The following is a 22,978-nucleotide window of genomic DNA, read 5'->3' as shown; positions in this document are numbered from 1 at the left end:
TATGTTTCATTATCCATCACACAGCAACTGTATCTGGTCAACAAATCCGTATAAAGCTTCCTTGCGTGGGTTTTGGCAACAGTTGGCTGCTGTTCATCGTGGGTTGGGAAGCTTTGAACCTTGAATGCATGTAATCCAGCTCTTTCCTTGACCTTCTGCACGTGGCTTTGCGAAACACCGACCTTTTTGGCATCATGACGTGTTGAAATGTTCGGATTTCGGATGAAATTACCCTTCCCCTTTGCTTCGTCTTCCTACATGCTGCTCCCGGTTTCCTTCCTGTTTCGTGCTTGTGATCCAATGTCAACCGGTCCTTGAACCTGTTTATTACTCTTGATACGGTTGAATTACTGACATTCAGTATTCTCCCTAAAGCACGATGAACAGCTCCGGATTTTCCATGTGAGCGTACACATTTTTTCCACTCGTCTTTACTTGCCTCACTTCCGTCTTAGCCGCATTGAAACAGTCAATAACGCAATTTTTAGGATGTAAACAATACACTTCAAAGAGAAACTATGTAAAGTTTGGATAATTTCCCCCTAGTAGGAATAAAGATGCAGCCAGTTGTAAGTGTTGCAATATTTTCGTGATGGTCATTTAACTAAAAATATAAACCCATAGCTGACTGAGCAAACGACCAACTGACCAATTTCTGAAGTAACATACCTGATTCCCATACAAATGGAATGAGTATATATTGATTATTTTGAAGCTGCTTACAATCGCCAAATAAATCCAATTGATCTTTTTCAGATTCAGCCACACTTTCTAGCACAAGATTATTTGCTTACACTAGCAGCATTTGTCGGCTAACGTACAATCTGCCCTAAATGTTAATTTCAGTTGAAACAAAATAAACAAAACTAATTAAAACAAATAGAAGCCCTCATCATTCGTTCCTCTGGAAGTCCGTTCCGAATTTCAAATTAGTTCAATGATGTAAGAGCTGACGGAATCCTAAATGCTCAACGTAATACGTGCTCCATATTTTGATAAACGATTGTACCATTAATCACGCACCTTCTTCACCTTTGCAAATTACATTTTCCTTGCTACAAGCGACACACTTCTTCCGCAGCTCCACTTCACATTCCCAGACCATTAGCTTTACACCGAAAAGTACACACCACCACCCCCCAAAACAAGACAACCAAAAGCATCGGTGTCACCTAGTTTACACGAAACACCCCCTTAGGCTTCACGAGAATCGCAGGCACCGACAGGCGGACAGCAAAGCAGAAACACACAGCCCCCCCAACAACAGCAGAGCTGACTGCGTGCCGGAATAAATACTCTTACCTACCTTATTTTACGGCCACTGCTATGTCCACTGTGTTCCTCCTTCGACGACGGTGGTTCCTTATCGGCTGGCGCCTGTCAGAGCTTCCGTTCGAAGTCAGATCAAGTAGGGAGGGCGTAAGCTGCAATCCGGCACCAACTTTGTCACCTCCCGAAATTCGCTAGAAGCTGATTACTATCACTTCATTCTCACACAGACACACTTGCCTGCACAGATAGTGGAAACAGTTGGCAGGATTGAAAATTATGTTTCACTTCGAGTGGTATTCCAGATTTGCGGGGACACTTTATTCTTTGTGCTTCGTTTATTTCACTTCACAGACCATTAATTTGCTTCACTTTATCTTCGTTTTTTGCCTCTAGGGCGTACATTTTCCTTTGACCTTTTCCGTTGATCTGGGATGTATTTCTCCTTCGTTTCCCCCTTTGATTATTTTACCATTGCTAATTTTCTCCTACGCTGACATGCTCTCGCTCGGGAGTGGACCAGAAGCGATATTACATCGATTCAGCCCCGCTTTCGGCTATGGCCTGGGTTTTATTTCTTTTCCACACCACAACCACCAGCTCTTCCGGCACCATCAAGAGAGTGCAATATACCAAACCATTCACCATTAACAACGGCATAAATTTTAATTATTTTTATTCCATTTTCACAATTTCTCTTCGTTACCACCCTCGTTGCTATTAATTACGCCGCCACACTCGCACTCGCTCCGGGCGCTGCTGATTATAATCAGAGTTCCAACCACCTGATCGCCCAGTTCCCAGGGAATTTAACTCCTTTTTAATCCCGTTTAAAATTCCGAATCGAAGGACGGCGGCACTTACATTTCGAAAAATTTACATTTGCTGGCTGGTTGGCAAACCGCAGTCGACAACAACAATAGTTCCGAAAACCAACTCTGGTCAATCTCGGAACAGCACTCGGTTGGCTTGCACGACCCTAGTTGACATGTGTTATTTTGCTCCGGGTTTTTTTTTTTGCTTTCCGTCATACACTGATTATTATTTTCGGTTTTTATTATCAATTTTTAACAGCCACAGAAAGCGTAATGACCAACCACTTGGGTGCTGTTGGACTTTTTTTTTGTTGGTTGTTGTATGCGTGGTTTAAATTGTTAAGCTATGCTCACTATTTTTATTGCTACGAGCGGGGCTGTAGTATTTTTATCACAAAATAACAATTATGTGAATCGATAACGGTAACAACATTTATTAGTCGTTTGGTTTTTCAGCACTGTAGCAATTCCAGCGTTGTATTGTTTTGTAGGTTATTCGATGAATTTAGGTACCCGTATTGCCGTGGGTTTGGAATACTGGATTCAGGGAGGAGTCTGAAATGATTTAAGATGAGTAAATTGGATTAGTTTTTTAATAAAAGCAATTGAAATTCAACAGTGGAGCAGTTCCAGGCCAATTGAACATATTTTTGATTTTAACTTGCAGAATTCCATGATAATTCCCAAAATTGTTCGCTAGGGACAATGAACCAAGTTTGTGCTGGAATTTGTCCTTCTTTACCATCTCCTAATATTTCAGAATGGCGTATTCGATATTATTCAATAAATCGTTGCACGAAAACCATAGGCGTAGCCAAGAGGGGGCAGGGCAACTCAGCCGCAAAATATATTATGTCTATTCAAGTATCTAGGAAAAAGTTTAAATTTTAAATAAGCACATGGCTTGTGCTCCAGCAGTGATGCCAGCTGCTTCCAAGAAATTTGCATCGCTGTCAGGACCTCAGCAATAGCATTGAAGATGGTCGTCGCGTTTGTTTTCAACATCCGTCTCACACCCACGAATGTTTCCGTCGGCCGATCATTATCAATATGCCTGATGACAATCACCAACTGTTCGTGGCGGCCACAATCGCTTGTCTTATCTGCAATGATTGCCACTGACTTTCCTCGCAAGGTTTTCGAAATGTTCCGCAACATTACATTGTGCAACGACGTAATCATGTCATTTTGAATACGGTTCGGTACTTGTGTACTGGCAATTTTTGGCACCTTCTGCCAAGTGTTTTTCCAGCACAGGATCGTAGTTAGCCACCAACTGGGTGGCACACTTTCCGCTCCTTCTGAATGTCCACGAAATTGTCGGCAACCTTTGCAAAGTATGCGCACAATATCGATGAAACGATCCATTCTATAGTGATTTTGTAGCCGCTTTGCCTCTCTAGCAGCAATCATAGTTGTTTTTTGGTGGTCCAGTTCTTCGTCGATACCCTTCCTGGTTTTGAAATTCTTCCACGCTTCCATACTTCCAACATAGGTACATATTACTGCGATTGTGTCTTCCAATATCTGAACCCTGTAGGAATCGGACAACTTGGATCGCCCGAAAAGACCGGCAGCAAAATGTTTGATTCTGTAGACTTGGCTCTGAAAATATTTTTCTCGGTATTCTTTTGGGAATTACCTTGGAACTATCTCCAGGATTCACTAAAAAATATTCGCAGAATTTTCTTGGAATACTCCTCAGAAATTCTTTGGAACTGTCCTCAGAATTCAATATCCTTGAGGCTTTCTCGGATTTTTTTTAAAACTATCCTAAGAGCTCTTTTGAAATTTTTTTCAGAAGTCCACTGGAATTATATTAAGAACTCATGTTTTTTCCTCAAAACAGCTTGGAACTGAAATTTCAATTAGAGTTTCAGAAATTATCCCCGGAATTCACTCGAAATTTTGCTTAAAACCCCTTTGGAATTTCATTTAAAATATGATATTCTTTTCGAAATTATCTTGGAACTATCTGCAGGATTCACTAGAAATTATTCGCAGAATTTTCATGGAATCATCCCCAGAAATCTTTTATTTTGGAACTGTCCTCAGAACTTAATACCCTTGAGGTTCTTCTCGGAAGTCAAGTTTAAGTTGTCCGTCCTTTCACCAAAATGTTGTAGTTTTTCTACCAGAAATGTCCAATAAAGCATGCCCCTCCATTCACCAGAACTGTGCAATTTTTACATCAGGAATTTTCAATTCAGCTTGCCCCTCCATGCCGCAGACTGTTGCAAATATTATACCAGATATTTTCAATACAAACTTTCCCCCAGAAAATGTTACACCAGAAAATTTCAATTGACCAGAACGATGCAAATTTTCCACCGTTAATGTTCAATCAAAATTGCTTCTCCAATCCTCTTATTGGTGCAGATTTCCTTTTTTCCATTTTCCACCAGACATTTTCATTATAGCTTATCATCAGAATGTTGCAGGATTTCCAGCAGGATTTCCAGCAAACAAAGCTTGCCCCTATTTTCAGATTTTTCATCATAAATTTACAGTAAAGCAGCTTTCCTCAAATCACCAGAACCCTGCAGATTTTCCGCCAAAATTTTTCAATATAGCTTAATTTTAAATAAATCTGGAGATTGCAGTAGGCCGCGCTTGAAAGCTGACGTGCGTATTTTTCGTAAGTGGCTTTAAATTTATTAATTTGTGTGCTGAAATTTAGTTTCATTTGTTCATAAAGTTATCATTAAGTGATATATCGTGTCTTGCCTGAGTTTGCCTTGAGTGGCATGGTTGACCTTGAAGCTAACCTCCAAAATATACGACGCAGCTTCAGTTCCATTGTTCGGTGTCGATTTTCATTGCCTCCCGGGAGCCCGGTTCTCCGAGTTTGGATGCTACACTTTCGGTGTGTAGTTCTATTGAGAGATAGGTCCGGTTGGTGAATTAGCCCGGGAACGTGTTGATAATGTGTCCGTCACGAGTTTTTGTGGTGATTCGGTAGCCGACATTGCCGTGAATCAGCAAGGTTTCCGCTTGCAAAAGTGCTCGGCTGCTGGTCTCTCGCTGGTGAGATTGCGAGCAATATGAAATATGCCTCGCTGGATACGCCCAAGACTGGACAGATGGCAGTTGGTGGCTGCGAACTATTCATGGGGAATGCACTAGACGCGAACCTCCTCCCAGATGACCATGGCAATGCAAGAAAATTTGTGTTCATTAAAGGAAGTATTACGACAAAAGTGCATCACGAAATGAGATGCAAAGCTTAGAGAAAATCAAAATTACAGAACCCATGGACCCAGACATTCTGAAATGGGTTGCTGGATCTGCAATAGAGCTATCACTTTCTAACTCCCGGACTAAAGCTGTCTACAATGACCACAAATGCGACATTGCAGAGAGAGTTCTTCCATAATAACACTGCCTGCCAGTGGGGATTAGAGGGAATACACACACACAGCTTAATTTTAAATAAATCTTGTGCCTTCATTTATCAGACCAGAGCAAGTTTTGCATCAGAAATTTTCTGTTCATTTCATTTATCAGAGCGGTGCAAATTTCGCACCAGAAATTTTCAATAGAGCATGCTCTCTATTCACCAAAATGTTGTGCAATTTTCAGGCTTTGCCTCTTCATGTACCAGAATGGAGCAAATTTTCCACCATAAATTTTCAATAAAGCTTGCATAAGGTTTAGGCCATTTTATTTTCAAATTTTGTTTATTATCATATTTTATTCCACATATAAATTCAATTTGCAGGATTTTATTGAGAGTAGCCAAGTTTTCTAACTTTTCCATTGACGCTGCTCATTAGCTTTTGCGGTACCTTCGCCTACCATTTTTACCACTTAAGACCAATCTATCTTGGATTTTTCAACTGTATCCGCTGGTTAAACATGTTTCCTAAACTTTGCCTTTGTCAAAGCCCAGAAAGTTTCGATAGTGCGAGCCTCAGAGCAATTCATCTCTTTTGGCACATATGTGACCTTATGATTCTTAAACCACTCTAGCGAATCCTCTTAATAGTGCAGGAAGCAAGATCAGGCCAAAAGATTACAGGTTTGTCATGCTGCCTGATGAAGGATAGTAATCTGTTTTGCAGACATTCCTTCGCGAAAACGTTGTCATTAATTGTGTCTATCGTTATAAATGGTCGAGATTTTTTTCCACTCTGGCCAAACCATGACCTTCTTGCCGAACTTTTCGGTGTATGACTTTGACCGATTCAGGAACATCCTTTCCTTTGGCCGATGTCTCATCATCCATGATTATACAACCCGATTTTTTTCGCAGCATTGAGTCGTACAGCTTCCGAGCTCTCGTCTTCACAAATGCAGCCTACTTTTGGCTTCTGCTTCCGATGGGTGTCCAATCCCAATCTTTTCTTCTTCGCCACATCTCGCACTGATGCTGATGGTTGCTGCTTAAAACGATCTCTTATCTTCATGTCGATTGCAGGGTCAACGGGGTCAGGTTTTCTTCCACGCCTCGGATAATCTTCGAAAGTGCATGATTTTTCATACTTCCGTAAGGCAGTTTTTGTCTGCTCCAATGCTCACACCCTCCTCTTTAGCCAGTTTTCTTAAGTAAAGGCCACTCACGGTACACAATTTGAGCACAATCCGTTTTCTTTGTTCAGGAGTAAGGCCACGCATTTTCACATTTCTCGCATAACTTTTCAAAAGGTCCTAAATAACAAATGTAAACAAATCGAGTTAATCGATACGAACTATTGCCCTTCTATCATTGTATGTGATACAAAACACCCATCCAAATTAACTGATGGTGATACTCGCCGTGCCGTTAGTCGAAGGACTTACTTCGCTGGCCCTTGACCAGCACCGAAAACTACAACTCGCCAAAAACAACTTTCAAACACATATAATCCTCTAAGTCATGTTTTGCGGAGGAACTTAGCAGTTTTCCCACTGTAATGAAAACGATCACCACACGCCGAAAGTAAAAGTTGATCGTTGTTCTCAACACTTAGACCGAAATTGGAGTCATCGAACAACCATAGGAAAAAAACTGACGTAGACACGGTGTGCTTCTGCTTACTTCAGCTTGTATTTTGATACTGCTTCGGTATCTCATGTTGTTGGTTTTTATGGCTTTTTACACGAATTCGAGTGATGACCATCGGCTACCTACACGGGAAGAAATCCAATCTCAGAAATGAGAAAAATGACTCATGATTTCATGAATATGATGTGTTTTCATGTTATGAATATACACCATGAATAATATTCATGATTTCATGAGCTTTTTCTGCGTAACGCAACCTATGCGTTACGACTTTTTCGGTTGACGAGGGAACTATATTCATGGCTTTGAAAGCTTGATTCATGATAATGGTACGGATAATTTATGATTCCAGGCATTTTATAAATCGATTCCCGAAATCATGATTCATCCGAGTCGAAACCATGAATTATTTTCATGAATTTAAAAACTTGATTCATGATTATGGTACAACCCCATTATGATTCAAATATCCCAAGCTACGAATCAAATTATTTGCTTCTTTTAAGATAATGATATTCAATTGGTAGTGGTAGTGATGGTCGTAGCGATTAAAACAGGGTTTTGTGGGTCATTTCGTGTTTTCTTGGTTTATTTCATAAGAGATTATTCAATTTAATCAAAAACAATAACAAGCATCGTCAATTGTCGATTGACTGCAACAAGTCACGCGTACTTTTCGGCAGCTCAACGATCGATGCGGGTATTTTGAACAGGTAAGTTTGAATAAACAGCCACAACGGTTTGCAGTCTGGAGCGTACTGCAGATTCAGAACATACGTGATGTGCATACAAACGCACACAGCATGCAGAATATTCTCAGCAATATACTCCACTCCTCCAAAAATCACGAAAACTCCTGTATCCGCCCGCGGTTGGTTTGCGTGGGTGTATTGACATTCGTGAGAAATTACCGTTAGAAGTCATTGTTTACGAATCGAGATAGGCCCTTTTGACATGTTACCCCTCATTTCTGCTCTAACATGTCAAAAGGATCTATCTCGATTCGTAAACAATGACTTCTTACGGTAATTTCTCACGAATGTCAAAACACCCACGCAAACCAACTGCACCATCTGATAGAGAAAACTCTGCTCTATCAGATGGTGCGGTTGGTTTGCGTGGGTGTATTGACATTCGTGAGAAATTACCGTTAGAAGGCATTGTTTACGAATCGAGATAGGCCCTTTTGACATTTTACCCCTCATTTCTGCATGCTGGCCGCGTGAGAGCAAATTTTACTCGACCTATGAGTAACTTTTTACGTCCGTGTTCAATCCATTCCGAAAGCGACGATATGGTCACCCTATGACTATGACTTTTTGTTTTGTTTGGATTCTCCCATACGTCATCATGTTACTTGATTTTTGTTACGTTATGTCACCGTTTCAACGTACTTGTTCGGGTTTAATTCGGAGCGTTTTTGTGTGCCATGTCCGAAGGCACAGCCGGAATCGATATAGTGCTCGTCATCACCGGGAAATCAGTATAAATTTCGGTTTTTCGGGTACTCAGATCCTTAGCGGCAGTAGCAGCTTATAGTTAGACTTCGTCAGCGTCACCAGTAGAAGCGCTCTCTACATGAACGGTTTCCTGCCCACCTGTCGACGACACTGATTGAAAATGGAGGAACGGGAGGAACCGACCCCGGTCAGCACTCAGTACCAGCAGCCTCTACATATTTCCTACGACCATGGCTGGTCCATCACGCCCAGATTCAGTGATTGCAACATGCAGAACACAAGTCGCTCACATATCATTGCATCCTGGCGGAAGCTACAGCAAAGTTGAAGACATCCAGCAAAACAACTGTGCTATCTGGCGTCACCTAGGATGAAGTTCGTCTAGACAGGTACATATTTACTTGATTAGTAGCGGTTCATGCTTGCCTTCACGACCCAGTTCCTGCACCTTGCTGAAAATCGAATCCTGTGTGGAAACGTCATGCTGTGTTGGGTTTGGTTCTATGACCCCAAAGGGACGGCCATCTAGTCGGCTTGCATTGCCCTTATCCTGGTCCGCTGGCCATCTTTGTAGCGTACTAATAGGGCCCACGCACAGTCAGACTTGGTTGTACAACTTGGTCGAGTCGGACGAAAAGTCTGACCGTGTGTGGGGAAGTTGTACGACATGTAGTACAACTTCCCCACACACGGTCAGACATTTCGTCCGACTCGACCAAGTTGTACAACCAAGTCTGACTGTGTGTGGTTTCGGTAAAAGTGCTAATGACCCAGAGGCAACTGCTTCCGCTATATTATAGGGTAAGTTCATGCAAAATAGATCGAGGGGTAAGATAGGTCAGTTACCTGATTAAGGGGCGATCCATTAAGTTCCTCACACTCCAAGGAGAAGGAGTGACGAAACTAACTTTCCCTTATTTTGCGTAACCTGCTTAATAGATGCTGGCTTATTAATTTTGTGGGTTGTCAACATTGTTAGGCTCATTGTAAGTTTGAAAAGACAAACCATCATTTGGCATTGAATCTGTTGATTTTGTCAATAATCCAATCAATGAACAAACGTACAAGTTGACTTGTCTTCCCTAATAAAAATTGTATGGTTAATTTGCTTAACGACGTGTTCTGAGTATCATCCAAACCATTTGTTGAATAGTTCGATGATTTGGGTTATCGTTCGTTTATGGTTAATTTTTATTAGGGCTACGCCACTTAATTCTACTCTCGTACAAACAGCTAACGCTCCCTAACTCAATATTGAAGGGACCATCGACTTTGTGAGAATATCGAGTAACGGAAAGATCGTATAAGGAAGAGTTGACTGTACCTTTTTAATCTAGAATTCAATTATAATTCAATCACTAGTTTTCATAAGGGCGTAATTGCTTTTGTAAACAATGGCTTTAGTCGTCGATTTCTCGCGAATAAAAGCTCACTCATGCAAATGAATGACGCTATCAGGTAGATGAATGTTTCCTCTATCTGCTGGCATCATTCATTTGCATGTATGAGCTTTGATTCGCGAGAAATCGACGACTTAACCCATTGTTTACAAAAGCAATTACGCCCTTATGAAAACTATTGATTGAATTAATCTTTTATTATAAACTGTAGTCACAAGGAGCAAGAATGCATAATTTTCAAAAACCGTTCGATTTTGGCACGGTGCCAAAATCGATTCCGCACCAAAATCGAACGGTTTTGTGATTTTGCTGCCAAAATCGAACCGTGCCAAAAACGAACGGGTACTGTAAATACTACTATGCGGGAAGCTACTAATTTGGAATGATAGATTACATATTTAAAAAAAAATACAAAAATTTCTTACCAAATTTTTCAGCAGTTTGGGAAACATGACTCTATCCCGTGCTACTTTGCAGAAGAGTTTTATATCTCCTTCCTGAAGCTCGCTGAACTCTCTGCCATTTTGAATGCCATGGTCATTTATCACAATACTGGCGTAATTGTCCAGGCCAGCCCGATACAGAATAGCTTCAAAATCCAGCTCTGGGGCTTCGGGATCTAAGTCTACTCTGTATGTCCTCTGTTCCTCCGTAATTAGGGCTGCCGCTGTTGGCAGTATTGGCCCATCGAGGGCAAGATATTGTACTTGATCCAGTTCCATTATTGTAATAAAATGATTAAACCAGCACCGGACACTGAAACGGATCACACGTTGCTTCTATTCGCTTCCTTTTCCAAATTCACACCCGACCGCAATGGACGCTGAAATTTTATAAGCACGGTTTGACCCGGGACGGGACTTGACAATCCAGCTTCACACTCTTCTTAATGTTTTTGATGAATGTCCGTCGAAAATTAGTACATGGTGTTTGACGGAGTTGACCAATGATGCCAGGATTGCAGAATAATTTTTCTATTTTAATATGGATTTTATTCGGAGTTTCTACAGCAGTCTAGCAGCTTGTACATCATTTTTGCTCAACACAATAAAAACAACCACAAAGAAACAAGAATATTCATCGCTTAAAGCACGCCGTGGACCCTATTTTCCAACTTTCCTTTCGCAAATATAAACCATTAACAACGCCATTGACATCATCATTGATTCCGGCATCACTGCCGGTCAGATTGATGTGATCCCTCTATCCTTTTTATTCCACGATTGCTACTGTCAAACCGACCAATCAGCAACTGGCTCGGATTTGACGGAAAATTGGCTCGAAATCGCTACCCGATTGTCAAGTCCCGTCCCAGGGTTTGACAGGCAAACGCGTACGCGTAACGCTTGCTAACGGCCATGATTTATATTCATGATAGCGATTATTTTTGTTCATGATATTCGTCGCTTGTTTCATGAAAGCATGAATTGTTTTCATGATTTCATGGGATGAATTTTTTTATGGTTTCATGATTTTTTATTCATGAAAATGAGAACGGATTTTTTTCCCGTGTATCAGTCATGCTCAATTCTCTGGCTCTTTGGCTGGTTAGCCATTTAGACAAGTCAATGTAACAATCTGTGTCATTTGGAACGGGTCGTTTGGGTCAAGAGATTTGAACTCAAATGATCTTAATATCTATGTACAAATATGAGAAACTCCAACATTCCGGCCACCTTGAAACAGGAATGTTTCGAAAACTTAACTCTACTATATACATTAACAATTCATGTTAAATTTCAAACGTAATTAGTTCATCTGTTAAATCCAATCTGTTGATGACTTCATTGTAGTTCACGTTGCCCTTGCAATCCACTCTGCTGACACGGGAATTCAATATGGCCAGGCTTCAGGTGCCAGTACAGCATGCAACGTTGACAGTCGGCGGAAGCACAATTAGGTCTGTGCATTGTGCAAGAGAGCGTCTATGGCTGTGGGGGCATTATCCCGTATGATGTCAAACAGCTCGGCAGTGAATGCCAGTAAGCGCAGGCTCCTCGCTGGGGTCGTAGTATCTATCCTCAGATACGGCGGCCCTGCGTGGGCTGCGGTACTGGATATTGACTGCCACAGGCAAAAATTAGAGAGCACACACAGGCTAATGTGCTTGAGGGTGGCCAGTGCATACCGCACTATCTCGAGAGAGGCCGTCTGTGTCATAGCAGGGATGATGCCAATCAGCCTTATCATTAAGGAGGATGTGGTGTGCTATGACGCGAGGACCGTTCGAGGGGTGCGCAACAACGCGCGAGTTGTGTCGACCGCGAGATGGCAATCGGAGTGGGAAAACTCCACAAAGGGGAGGTGGACTTACCGCTTGATACCTTCCGTATCAAGCTGGGTCAACAGGCGCCATGGGGAAGTGAACTTCCACCTGACACAGTTCCTGTCAGGCCATGGCTGCTTTAGGAGCTACCTGCATAGGTTTGGACATGCAAGTACTCCCATCTGCCCCACATGTGCTGGTGTTGAGGAGACCGCCGAACACGTTGTGTTCGCCTGTCCACGTTTCGAGTCAGTATCGAGCGCTATGCTAGCGAAATGCGGAGCGGATATCAGTCTGGATAACATCGTTCCTACACACTTAGAAATACCTAATTTTACACGTGACGGAATCCATCTTTGACATACAGGATGAGACGTAAACAAACATGTCATGTAAAATTAAGTGCTCCGAGACTGAAAAGTTCGGTACTCGACGAAAGTACGTTTGATTGAGCTGAGTTTTGCGTCTATTACGACTCAATTTTATGTCAAAAATGACGCTCGTATATGTCAGTCTCAGAGCACCTAAATTTACATGATTTTTTTTAAGTGTGTAGGATGTGTGGTACCACCGAGAACTGGAGCGCGGTGTTGACTGTGGTCACCCACATAGTTTCGGTATTACAACGACAGTGGCGAGCCGAGCAGCAGTTACCTACTGCCCGACTAGATCGTTAGAGTATTGCTAGAGAGGCGCCATAGCGCTACAGTGGCCCCTCCCACGAAGTAATGCCTTCGGGCGGTTCCGGGAAGGTCAAGCGCCAAGCGCACAGGGTAAGGTTTAGTGGGTCGGGAGTGAAATTCTCCCATCCCCACACCCTGAGTTCCTTCTCAAGTGTCTATGAGCAGATTCCCCCCTGTATAAAAAAAAAGGCCACAGGTGCAGCGATGATGGATGATAACCGGGAACAAAGAAAAAGACCAGGTAGATCTTACGAGAGAATGGTATGTTATTGGACCTGCAATTACCTTTGCAGAAACGCAGGTGCGCATCGAGCAAGTTCTCCCCTAAAGGGTTGCTCTGCCTGGTTTCTGTTATGTTGTTCATGATGAGGGTAGCAGTGCAATACGAGCGACGGCCCGCACAATTTCGTTGGCAGTTGCTGTCTTGAGGGTCACCACACGGACGACACCATCCTTTCCGGGGTGGAGCTTAATTATTTTCCCCAGCGGCCAGTTTGCTGGTGGAACGTTGTCCTCTTTGATTATGACGATGGCGCCGATATGGATGGCGACGGGTTGGTTGCAACCTTTGGTTGCACGAGATTGCAACTGTTGCAGGTACTCTGGATACCAACGGGACCAGATCTGCTGCAGTTGCTTCTGGGCCAAGTTCCAGTGGTCCAAACGGCTGTCTGCGGTTTCTTTCCAATTTGGCGTAGGAACCGCTTGAAGATTACTCCCAACAAGGAAGTGTCCTGGAGTTAGGACGTCTAGATCGGTGGGATCCTTCGGGATCGGCGTAAGAGGCCGAGAGTTGAGGCACATCTCGACTTGCGCTAACAACGTAAGCAGATCCTCGTTGGCTGCGGCCTCCCAGAGGCCTCCGAAGTGTGGTGCTCTTGGCGGAATGAACTTCCAAGTAATTTCATTCTCGGCACACCAGTCGAAGATTTGCTGTCGGTCGGCGGCTTCAGCCTTCAGCATACGGTAGACTCTGTTGAGAGCATGTGATGCACCTTTGAAGGTAGTGGCGTTATCGGAATGGAGTTCGACGACCTTTCCTCGGTGGGCGACTAGACGAAGGAGTGCAGCTAGGAACGCAGGAGTTGACAAGTCGCTCACTAATTCGATATGGACAGCCTTGGTTGAGAAGGAGACGAAGATGGCCACGTAGACTTTGGTAGGTCCACGATTTCTAACTGCTGACTTCACGTAAAAGGGCCCACAAAAGTCGACACCGCACACGGAAAACGGACGCGTCGGAGAAACTCGCGATACCGGCAGATCGGCTGTGCTCTGCTGAACTAGAGTGGGCTTGAATCGGAAACAAGTGTGGCATTGGTGGAAGACGGACTTTACTAGATTTCTGCCGCCAAGGATCCAGAACTTCTGACGGAGAGTGGCTAGCAGGAGTTGCGGACCTGCGTGCAGTAGGCTTACATGGTAACTGCTAGCCAGCAGAGCAGACAGCGCATGTTTAGCGGACAGAACGATCGGGTGTTTGATTGCGTCGGTTAACGCGGCGTTACGGATACGACCACCGACGCGGATGGTACCATTTTGGTCTACGAACGGGCTCAGCCATTTGAGTGAAGATGACTTAGTGACACGTTCGCCATTTGCAAGATCGGAGGGCTCCTCAGCGAAAGCCTTGCGTTGTGATAAACGGTACAGTAGCTGTTTCACGAGTTGTAGTTTTCGGTGCTGGTAAAGGGCCAGCAAAGTAAGTCCTTCGACTAACGACACGGCGAGTAAAACGTGGTTCATTTATTTAAGATAATCATAGGTCAAAAATTGTCTAATGTACAGTTTGAAATGATGGGTACGTGATTGTTACTTCGGACAATTGGACTTTCTAACATGTTTGGTGCTCACTTTCTAAAGGCGGGGCCAATCTAAAGTTGGGTACTCTACACAGCAAAAAAATAATTTTGATATCACATCAAAGTGGATGCGCTACAATCATGTCGAAAATTTCATGTAATTTTTATGACCACATAAATAAACAAATGCAGTAAAAGCAGCGTAATGTCAGTTCATGCATTGTATTAATGATAATTTTGTCCTTTTTAGCAAGTAATATTACACCATATTTTCGACATGATTGTAGTGCATCCACTTTGACGTGATACCAAAATTTTTTTTTTGCTGTGTACTCTGAAATCTGTGATAGGGAATCTAGTATCATGTAGAACAAAACTTCCGATGTAACACTCATTGATTATGTCATTGAAGAAAATCGTCTAATGTAACATGTCCGATGTACAACTTGACTAGTCAAAAGATCCTATGGGGTTTTTGCTATATTGTAGTATGACAATCAAAGTAAAATTGTGATTTAACCGTTTCTACTGAATTTTCAGCGTTATTATTCAATGGCTACAGTAAACATAGAGTTGCAAAATGTATTGTTTCTAAACAGTTAAAATAATAATCTGTCGGACTTCAACTTCGATTTTTCTCAAAATGGAGGATAAGTTACATTGGTCCATTTGAAAAGTGACGCAATATTTCCTCGCAGAAAATAAAATGACAAAAAGGGGTTAGAGTAGGATGTAAACATCAGGATGCAGCCAGAATTACGTGAAATATTTCTCGCAGTTTTAAATGACGGTTCATCGTTAGTGTATTTATAATTATCGGAACGGTCTTTAGTGGGATTAGCGAAATATGGAAATGTTTAGTGGTGTTCGTATTTCATAGCAATATTTATCTTTTTACACAAAACAGCTGTTTTATGTGACGTCACGCTGCCATTCGCAGTATGGAATGTTGTGCTGCCGTGACATTGAATTGCCATGGTAAAAACACCGAACCATTTTCCACAGACGGTGGCAGTTTTGCCTAAACACCAGTTTTACACCCCGTACTATTAAGCTCTCGGCGATGTTTTGCTTTTACTATTTCGCACAAAACAACGAGAGCTTTTTCCAATCTTAAGTGATGTCTCAGATAAAACCATTTTTGAAATTAGTATTTACTCACTAGGTCACATTCACCCTAAGGCTCTATATTAATACTTCACTAGCTTTTCTCAAAGAATGTATTCTGTTTAAATAATGCCAAAAGTCATATGAGTAGCTGTAGTCAATAGCTGTCCTCACCACCCGTAAAAAAAAGGTGCCCAATCATGTCAATCGGCAGCATCTGTTGGTGCACACACAAACCCACAGTCAACTGAAACGTCGTCTACTTCATCAAAAATCTTGACATTGCTGTTTTTACTCTCGAATCCCGGTGCATGCAAATGCACAGCTCCTTTTGCCTCCGGGGAAATCCCGTTTTCCAGTCGTTTTAAACACTTTTGTTTCACGCCTTTTCTGCTCTTTGTTGTCGAAAAATGTAGGACCACAACACACTGCAATCAGACAAACGCAAAAAAAAAACTTGAAAGTGAACCGTCCAGATTAGTCACATCACCATCAGCCCCGGGCTTTCTGCAAGACTGCAATTTGTGCTGCTACTGAGCTACGACTGTTTTCCAAGTTGAGACTTTTCTCTCTTTTTTTTTTGAAAGCAAAGTTCTGTACTGGTGGCGGCAGTGGCACCTCGTTCGTCGTTCATTGCAGTCTGCTGGTGTCTATCTCGACGGCTTCGGGGTGCAAAATTCCCACATGCACAGATCGCTCCAATCGTACCCAGCAACAGCAGCCAGCAACTTGCATCCTTCCGGTGACTTTTCCGATTTTTTATCCACGTTTTCGTTCACTCTTGATCTGCACATTCACATGTACAAATTTTCAAGTAAGGAAAGTGGATTTTTGTTGAGCAAAACTTGTGTTTTTTCCTGGGATGTTTTATGGCAGGGTTTTTCTCTCGTAAGCGGAGTTCGGACAAACTTTGTGTGGAACCATGCAAGCATTTTGTTTCAGGGGAATTGTTAAAAACTTTTGTTCCATTGTAGGTTTGGGTTTACTTGTGATTCTTGTTTTTCTGCTGTTGGGAAAAGTTTTTCTTTGGAACTGTATCGGTCATACAATTGAGAGGAAAGTTGAATTTGGTGGCAAATCTACTCCATTGTGGGTGGATTAAACTCCCACAGCCATCGAACAGATTTAACGAATTTTCTAAAGCATTGAAATTTAGTGCTCGGAGAATACCATGAGAATCACAATTCTGATCATGCTTCATCAGACATCAGTCCATCTTTATTTTAGCGAACTCGTGACGTGCTGAAAATGCAAATTCCAAATACTGACTGACCTGGTTTTGGAGCAATTTCAGCAAATCGAATGACGTGCTCCGACATCCGATGTCAGATGGTTTCATTCAATCGATATAGCGAAACGCAATATCACCACCATGCAAATGCACCTTTCAATCAAGTTTGATTCCTCAGGAGGAACGTTTCTCTTCTTTCCCATCCTAGTTCATCCATCACGTTTCATCGCTTAAAGCTTAAAGCCAAACAGAAGAAATTGATTTCTTTCTCGCTCATCAGTGGCACAGTTCGCAATCGAAGATAAGAAAGTGATAGCTTCCTAAGCAACACCCAATTCACTATTGGAGACGGAAAAGGTGAGAAGTCCGATCGAAAGTCTATTTTTACTCGAAACGAACCGCATTTCCCGTAATGAATTACATATTCCCTCAGTTGGACACTATCGGCAACCATTATTCTGCGTACCGCATAGCACTCGGAATGGAACGGAGCTCCAGGCCACAAAACCAAGTGCGCCAAGGGGGAATTTCAAACCCCTCAGAAATTGTGGGAACCGCATTCATTGGGGTTGATAAAAATAGCTTCGGAAATCCTTTTCGATTCAATTTCCATTTCAATTACTGGCTCGTTTACTTCTTCAACACCGTGCTGTACGTTGCACACTGGGTCAGGAATGCAATCTAGCGGAGCAAAATTAATAACTCCGAAGTGAAGCATTTCCGCGACTTGGTGTTTTGGGCAAAGCTTCTCATCATAATAAAGACCATCTATTGACATAAACAAATAGTTCAAATCACTTCTGCAAAGATGGCGCCACAATCTAACTTCTTTCTCTGACGTTTTGGAGACTTAATGTCTTTGACAAAGTTGTTTATCTTGACAAAATAAACAACTCTTTTGAAGACTTAAAATTTCCACAGCTTTCTGGTTTCGAATTATATGGAGTTAAAGAAAACAATGTCTGTTTCGCTCTTTTTTGCTAACAACCATATGTTATGTTATACAATACAATACAATGTTATATTTTTCTCTTATGCAAATGCTTTAAATAAACTACTTTTGTAAAGAAACATACTGGTTTAAGCTTCAAATTTCAAAGATATTGTGGGACAAAACGAAAAAAACAGCAATTTTTGAACTTTACTATCTCCCAAAGCGTAAAAAATCGCAACCTGACATTTTCAGCAAAAATTAAGCAATACTCGATAAAGAAAATATCAAAATTTCAGAGAGGTATATTTTGGTGTTTTTGAGATTTCTTCATTTTAGTGGAACATGATTTTTTTTTTCATAACTTTTTTTAATGCATTGAAATGGCGTTTTGAAGACTTGACGACTTAGGCAAAGTTGTTTATCTTGATGAAATAAACAACTCTTCTTAAGACGCCAAAGCTCCACAGCCTACAAAATGGTGAGTTGTCAACCTGGAAGGAGCGGAATAACTAGCCCTGGTCCTCACAAGTTCCTACTTCACGCCTCCCCGAGTCATACACCGTTAGAAAAATTCATGTAAATTTCTGCGAGATATAGCGCACATAAAATTATCGCTAGATTTGGCATAAATTTACACGATAGTTCGTGTAAATTTAAGCGCAATATTGCTTAAATTAACAATATTGTATGCAAGCTTGTAAACGATTTCGTTGTTTATGCCATTTGTAGCTCAAAATTAAACGAGGGGAGATTTTACGCGATAGTTGAAATTCAATTTTTTTTCTGTGTATGATATCAAAAGACTACCAGCTGAAACATGGACACAGCTGGGTGGCGTAGCCTGGGCAATGTTGCCAGTCCGGCAATAGCAAAGTGAAGAGGTGCGACGCGAACTCTGGTGCGGTAACCATAGTACGGTGATAGAGAAAATGCTTCACGAAACCCGAGCGTCTGTTCTCCATGGAGGTGTGGCTCAAAATGGCGTCTGTTCTCCATGTTAGGAGCGGCTGACCACCGTCCTAGTGCCAGCGTGGGGCTCTAAACAGAGCTGTGCACGATGGTTCCCCGGCAAGACAGGGGGTTTGGAGCAGGCCCAACAAGCAGCCCTGGAAAAAACATAAAGTTGCAAATACCGAAGAAATAAATACGGATCGGAACAATCGGCACAGACCTACGCGACGAAATAAGGACTACGATTGGAAACTCGGAACATGGAACTGCAAATCGCTCGGCCTCCCGGGCTGCGATAGGTTAATCTAGAAGGCGACCTGCGGACCCTTCGCAGACTACGAGGCTGGCGAAGTGTGGCCATGGATCGAGTAGAGTGGAGACAACTTCTTCGGACAGCAGAGGACAACAAGGCCTTAGCCTGATTGGTATGGTAAAGTAACTCCACAGCCTACTGTTTTCGAGTATAATAAATTTCAATTTTACATCCAAGAGGATGCGCTTCAATCATGTCGAAAATCTCATTTTATTTTTATGGCGACAACAATAAACAAATGCACACCCAACCGGGGGATGTAAGATTCGCTTACAATTATGTGGGATTCATCATCAGAGGATGTTAGTGGAGAGGGCATGAACCGAGGATGCGGTATACCTAGCTGCGGTCCAATGTAAGAAAATTGGAGACCGAAAAATGTAGAGTGCATTAGTGAGTGAAATTAGTTATGTCGAAAAAATAGGAAACAGATTTCCGACAGGACTCGAACTACGAACGTTGCGATTATCAGACCTGTGCTTTCTCCATGACTCTGAATATGGTTAGCCTAAAAGCAAACATGAAGCGCTCATTTTCTCGCATACTCGACTTCGTATGCTTTTTCTGCTGGAGAGATTCGAGGCAAGTGTGTGCGTCGTTCTACAATGTTCTACAATGTGCGTTGTTCTACAAGCTTACTGGTATAATCGAAAGCGTAGATAGGACAGATAGAAATAAAAAAAGACAAAAAACCATTACATTGCTTGCATGGTCAATTTCTAACATTCGTTGCGATGTTCATGAACAGAGGATGATAGGAAAAGGAACTAACATTCATTATAATAGATTTTTGGTTTGCGTGTACCAGTAAGCTTGTAGAACGACGCACATTGTAGAACATTGTAGAACGACATAAACAAACATATTGCGCCCTCTCTCTACAAACCATGAAAACCATAAAATACAAATACAATCAATATTGTTCAATACTAAAATCCAATTTTTTGTAATATTATTGTATTTTTAATTACCTTTCATTTGATATGTTGATCTTGGAAATCGGCCGTGGTCCAAAAGTTATGAATTAAAAAAAGGGATTTTTGGAAAGAATCGATTTTTTTACCTCCAAAACGTGGAAATTGTCATTCCTATGATAAAATAAAAAGGGGTCCAATATTTTGAGATAAGGAACAACACTACCATTTTTTACGAAATTCTGAGAACCACTATATATCGTTTTGCTATGGAATGACTGTATACTGAGGTTGTTCATTGAAAATAGTCATACTGAATAGTAAACGAAGCTGATTCATAGCCAAAACTTTGAATTCATTTGGTTAAATGATAATGATCTTTCTTCTTCTTTGCATTTCAAGCTTATTGCATATCGCATATTAGCTTATTGCGTGCTCTCAACTTAGTGTTCTTGATGCACTTGCACAGCTATTAATTGAGAGCTTTTGATGCCTGTACCATTTTTGCATTGATATGATTGTGTGGCAAGTCCAATCATACTTCTATGCCCAGGGAAGTCGAGAGATTTTCCAACCCGAAAAATTCCTAGACCGAACCGGGAATCGAACCCAGCCACCTCCAGCATGGTCTTGCTTGGTAGCTGTGCCTTTACCGACTGAGCTAAGCGAGGCTGATATTGATTGTTAATTTAAATACGTTTCTAAAAAAATGTGCTTTATAGTCAAAATGCATTTGCATATTGTTCTTGACATGACTGAAAGTTGCAATTTTTGAAACAATTAAAACAGACAAATTTTAAAATTAAATATCGATACGCTATAAACATTCGATAAATGCAATTTAATTACACATATCAACAGAGCCATTTTGAATTTAAATATATATATATTTATAAAATGTTTATTGGGGTGAAACAATTTTTTCGATATTGTTCGATAAGTTGGACATTGGAAAACCCCACACGCGACATTCGATTTTATTCTCGTTTTGTACTTCGGCATGAAATCGGACATAGTGCGCATTATAGAGCATGGTTGTGCAAATACAGCGCACTATGTTCGACACTGTGCTACACTAGACTCATGCAAATTTGAAATTTTCGCTCCACAGTGCTCAAACGGTTTCAAATAAGGTCCTGATTAACCTCCCAAAATTTAAACTCATTTGGTAAAAAAACTGACCTGGCACAAACTATTCGAAGTTGATATGGAAATTACTATGGGAAAACCAAACTTTTTGTTCATTGTCTTCTACCCATTTTCCATATTGCTTTTTCGGAAATTTCAATTACTATTCCTACGGGAAATTGTCTAAGCTACAATTTAGCGGAATATTGTTTTTCAGCCAATTGTCCAATTAAATTGTTATTAATTGTTTAAGAGATTGATAATCTTATGGCATGATCAAGCAGCTGTTCTGTAAGCAACACTGTATTCTGCAGTGTGACATAGTAGCCATGATTGTTGTCCTCTATTCTACGCGCCATAAACACCAATGTACAGGTATATGAGCATAATCATAAGACATCAGTGACTTGAATCATTAATAACTTTTTTTCCTTACATTTGCTTGAAAAATGATTTTCAGCAAAGTTGTAGCTGAGAAAATTTGCTACATTCACTGCTATCATTTTTTAACGCATAGTGATGTGGTGAATTGTTAGATGGATATGAACAAAAACATAAGTTTTCCCATAGTAATTCCCATATAAGCTTGAAATAGTTTGTGCCAAGTCAGTTTCTTACTAAAGTAGTTCAAATTTTGGGAGGCTAAGCAGGACCCAATTTGGAACCGTTTAAGCACTGTGGAGCGAAAATTTCAAATTTTGCATCAGTCTAATGCTACATGTACAGAACAAGAGTAAAATCGATTGTAGCGTGTGGGGTTTTCCGGTTTTCAACTGTACCGATAATAGGGAAGAGAACTACTTCGGCCTAATCGCCCATTTTGGGCCTATCGAGCAGAAAACTTCAAATAAATCCATGATTTCAGAGTTAACAAGTCAATTATGCGTATGGTACGATACTTTAGTTAATAAGCGACCGAACGAAGTCAATGAGAACGCGTGATATGAAGATTTGCACCCATTATTCCCAAAAACAAAAGAAGCGCTCCGATCGAATCAATTTTTATCGTCATCCGATAGGCCGAAGGGAATTCATTGGCGTTTAAATGGCGTTTCAATGCGTTAGGCCGAGTTTAGAATCCGTAGGCCGAGTTTGGATAAGTGGATAAGTCTATTAACGTCTTTTTAAACTGTTCCCCTACAAGAGGAGAATTTAGTTCATTCGAGACGGGTTTTAAACATCAGCTGTTTCATCATTGTGTCCCCCGTTAGGTCGGTCGTCCTCCCTCACACACCTTGGTCTTTAGGACCTTAAAGACTGCCTCTTGTCGAATGAAGTGGCATGACTATACCAGTCATTTTCTTTCTAATGACACTTCAACTTACTCATGCTTATATCAGATCGTATACGTCTAACGCCCTCAGGAAGTTGAGTACAGTTTGCTCTGTACTCCTGTCGTTGAACAATACCTCACGGATTGTTCCAACGACACCCATATCTTCCCTTAATTGTGCTCTTGCCGGGCACTCCACCTATAGATGATTTACATCTAAGACCACACCGCATCCCTGGCAGTAGGCCACACTGCCGCTAAAACGAGGTCCATTAGTGAGCCGTGTATGACCAATCCTCAGCCGATTCAGAACTTTCTGATCTCGAGAATTAGGTGCATCTTTCCACTCTTGTGTAGTCTTCTTGATACGACGCAGGAATGCATCACGGTTGTTATGCCAAGACACATTCCATGCGTATCGTGAGGTCTGCTTCACCCAGCGAGT

General features: G+C 41.5%; 1 protein-coding gene across 2 annotated transcripts in view; it reads right to left on the bottom strand.

Moving 5' to 3' along the window:
- The window catches only part of LOC135699491 (uncharacterized), an 813,870-nt gene that overhangs the window by 660,894 nt on the left and 129,998 nt on the right, over window positions 1-22,978 (bottom strand). For both annotated transcript variants that reach the window (XM_065219772.1, XM_065219773.1), the window contains exon 2: window positions 1,307-2,639. The gene's annotated coding sequence lies outside the window, so the exon portion shown is untranslated. The remainder of the gene's footprint in view (window positions 1-1,306; window positions 2,640-22,978) is intronic.

The sequence above is a fragment of the Ochlerotatus camptorhynchus genome, unplaced genomic scaffold (assembly GCF_037179485.1).
Source record: "Ochlerotatus camptorhynchus isolate MF236.1 unplaced genomic scaffold, CSIRO-AGI_Acam_v1.1 ptg000111l, whole genome shotgun sequence".
Classification (NCBI taxonomy): Eukaryota; Metazoa; Arthropoda; class Insecta; order Diptera; family Culicidae; genus Ochlerotatus; species Ochlerotatus camptorhynchus.
Note: the sequence above shows the minus strand (reverse complement) of the source record. Positions and strands in the feature narration are given on the sequence as shown.